This window comes from Muntiacus reevesi, chromosome 4 (assembly GCF_963930625.1).
Source record: "Muntiacus reevesi chromosome 4, mMunRee1.1, whole genome shotgun sequence".
Classification (NCBI taxonomy): Eukaryota; Metazoa; Chordata; class Mammalia; order Artiodactyla; family Cervidae; genus Muntiacus; species Muntiacus reevesi.
The window spans coordinates 160,603,540-160,607,344 of record NC_089252.1 but is presented as its reverse complement, the minus strand read 5'-3'; the positions used below and the strand labels follow the sequence as shown (position 1 = coordinate 160,607,344).

At 43.8% G+C, this 3,805-nt stretch overlaps 1 non-coding gene across 1 annotated transcript; it reads left to right on the top strand.

The window, feature by feature from the left end:
* The first annotated feature begins 2,852 nt into the window (after positions 1-2,852).
* Positions 2,853-2,993, top strand: LOC136167948 (U4 spliceosomal RNA). The gene has a single exon (XR_010663124.1). It is a non-coding gene; the product is annotated as a U4 spliceosomal RNA (small nuclear RNA).
* Positions 2,994-3,805: the final 812 nt, after the last annotated feature.

Genomic DNA, 3,805 nt, shown 5'->3' with positions numbered 1-3,805 from the left:
TCAATGCCTGGCAGTCAGTCACCCCTGGATATTGATCTGGCGCTTGCTGTGTGTGTAAGAAGCTTCACGAGATACTTTGAGGGCATGAACCAGATGTATCTCTGTTTTCAAGAAGTTCACAGTGCAGGAGAGAGCTGAGCAGATATACAAGTAAATACAGTAGTGAAACCATGGGTAATCATCAGCCAAGTCCATTTTACCTGCCTTCACTAATGTAGCTCATTTTAACTGTTGCTACAAAAGACTTGGCATGTCCTCCAAGCTGCACACAGTCTAAACAAGAAGATATCTGCCCCAGCTGTTTTCTAGGAACTAGGAGTCGCCTGTGTCTAGCTGGAATTGAGCTGGTTAAGACTGGGTTGGACCAGTGTGAGTGTCCATATGGTGACATTTTGACATTAGAAGGCTGAAAACTCCACCCTTAAATCATGCTAAGTGCCTCAGTGTTTGAACATGTAGAAGCCTGTACCTTAGTTACACCTGCACAGGATCATAATTAGATATTTTTCCAATCAGCTTTTCCCAAGCTCCCCTTGCCTCAGATGGCCCAGCTGCTATATTCTTCATCCCATAAACACCCCGAGCCCTTTGCCTTTGGGGGGAGGGGGATCTGAGATATGTTTTCCCATCTCCTAGCTTGACTGCCTTGCAAATAAACTTTCTCTTTGCTGGAAGCTTCGGCATCTTAGCATTTTGGCTTGTTGCATGTTCAGTAACAGTATAAAGTAATATGAGCCCTAGGTGAGGCAGAGATGGGGCTACAGGAATTCGTAGGGAAGGGGGCCACTCCCACTTGGAGCTGTCAGGAAGACTTCGTGGAGAAGGTAGGTTGAGGCCTGAGGGAGATGGGGGTGCCTGCATTCCCCTCAGAGGGAGGAGAATAAGGAAAGCACCCACCAAGGTCCACCCAGCGAGAGCAAATGGTGTTTGGAGGTTCTCAAGGAACACGAGCAGGGGGACATAGCTTTTCACATAGATGTGAAAGATAGGTGAGGATATTTGGACTTTATTCTGAGAGCAGCGGAAACCAAGGAGGATCCAGAAGCCCAAGGTAAAGGCTAGGTCTTCAGAGTTTAAGTTAACATAGATGCTGACATTGAGAAGGAGAGACCACTCCCAGGCTGTTGCAGGAATCCAGGCAAGAGGGATGAGTGCCCCCCTCTGAAGGAGCAGGACTAACGCAAGAGAGCAAGTGACAGAAGAAACATGAGAACATGTATGAACTCACAGTCCAAGAGGCGCGCATGGAGGGCCTTCTTCGCTCATCCTGGTCCTCCACACATTAAAAGCAGCAGCGGTGGGGTGGGCAGCTCACAATGACTGGCAGCACCTGGGAATTTTCCTTCTGTTCCAAACAGGCTGCTTGTATATATGCTTGGAGCAGTCAAGGATGAGTAAAGTAAAAGGGTGGTTCTACTCTTACAACAGAAGATTTAGGGCTGATAGAAAATAAAATTATTTAAAAGCAAAAAAAAAAAAAAAATCATATGAGGAGCCATAACTCACAGATGTTTAGACAATGGGCATGTTTCAGAACTTTTCTTAGATGCTTTCAGAAACATTGCTTAGATGGATATCACCAAAGGGAACTTGGGCTTCTTAAACATACCTGTAAAATATTGGTAGTGCCAGGGCCTGGAGGCCGGGAGAATCTCAAAGATCAGATTAAACCAACTCAGCTTTCTAGGTCTAACATGACAAGTCATGATGCAGATGGCCACTTTAGGCATCATTTGAGAGTGCCATGAATGTAAGAAAATATATTTCCAAGAGAGATTTTGTCTAAACAAGTTCTCACACTGCAACCAAGTATAAAAAAAAAAAGAAAGAAAAACCAAAACAGTCACTGTGCTAAATGATGGATCTTGGAATCTCTTTGGTGGTAGGAATGATGGAAGGAGGTGGAACTTACTTTTTGAATATCCTGTCACTAGATGCACAGAGCAAGGCTGGGTTTTGTTTTGCTCTCCTGGGCAGATCAGTTATCGAGTTAAATCCCAACCACACTCCTGGGAGAAAAAGATTCAGGAGGTGTCAAATCAGATGTTTAATTTCCACAAAAAGTACAAGGGGGAATATTTTGAAATCCTGTTTTGCAGCCACAATTCACTTTCTTTGTGCTTGTACATTCCCATAGGTTTTTGGTCACATGAAGCCAGTGTGGAATTTGATAAGCTCTCCACGGGGTGGGAGGCAAGAGCAGCCTCCAAGGTGTTGGCTTTTAAATAGTGTTGTATATCCAGTGAGGAAATTGATGACAGAGTCCTCTGGCATAATGTAGCATGTGAATATTAAAGATTTCACTACTGTGTGACTAAACTCAGTTTTTATGCTACTATTTAGTTTTTAGTGCTTCCTATTTATTGAATGCTGTTTTATTTAAAAATATTTTAGTAATACTTGTATATTACTATGCATAAAATATGTGCCATATATTACTATGTTAACAACACAGTACATTTATATGTAGTAATATGCCAAGAGTTTATGTACATGATCGCATTTAATCCTCTCAGCAACCCTCTGGAGAAGCAGTTTGCCCCCTACCATGCAAATGAGAAACGAGGCTCAGGAGGAAAGAACACGTCGGAGCTGGGATCTGCTGCTTCCACTTACTTGCCCTAAATGACAAGCAGTTTTGCCCCCACTTTTCTCTGACCTTGCATCATCCTGCTCTTTTCCTGGATGACTCTTTTGTTCCTTCTCTCTAGCCTGTCCTTTAATGTAGGTTGTTAAGGGTTGAGTTGGGGCCCCTCCAAAATTCATATGTTGGATCCTTAACCCCCAGAAACTCAGAACATGGCCTTACTTGAAAACAGGGTCTCCAAAGAAATAACAAACTTAAAATAAGGAGCTTTGCGCAGTGGCAGTATCGTAGCCAATGAGGTTTATCCGAGGCGCGATTATTGCTAATTGAAAACTTTTCCCAATACCCCGCCGTGACGACTTGAAATATAGTCGGCATTGGCAATTTTTGACAGTCTCTACGGAGACTGAATAAAAAAAAAAAATCAATAAGGTTATTAGTGGGGGCCGTAGTTCAGTATGACCGGGGTCCTCTCATAAAGGGGAAATTTAGACACAGATGCACACAGGGTGAACAAGATATGAAGGCGATAACAGAGATCAGGGTGATGCTTCCACAAGCCAAGGAGCCCCACGCTGCCAGCAAAGCCCCAGAAGTGAGGAGAGAGACCTGGAACAGAGCCTTCCCACAAGACCCTCAGAAGGAACCGGTGCTGCCAGCACCCTGATCCTGGACCTACAACCTTCATACCTGCAAGACATACATTTCTTTCTTTTTTTTTTTTTTTTTTATTTATTTTTTTATTTTACAGTGGGTTTTGTCATACATTGATATGAATCAGCCATAGAGTTATATGAATTCCCCATCCCGGTCTCCAAGACATACATTTCTGTTGCTCAAGTCACTTACTTTGTGCTACTTTGTTATAGCAGTTTCTCTCTCACACACCAGATAGTTAACTTGGTATCTTCTCCTGGACACGCCAAGCATTTTATGCCGTGTTTATTTCTCCTTTCTGGAATACCTCCATCAGTATTCCAACTCAATTAGCACCTCCTACGGGAAGCTCTCCCTCACCTTCTCTAGTGCTCATTGACCAAGAAGAGCTCATCACGCCTTCCTCTGAGTTATACCTGTTCCCTGTACCCGCTCCTATGGTGCACTGTAACCTGGGCATTTATGTTCTAACTTCTCTGTCTCCCCTTCTGGGCTGTCATCCCTGGGAGGGCAACTGCCCACCTTATTCCTCTCGACTTAAGACGGTGCAGGTGATGGTCC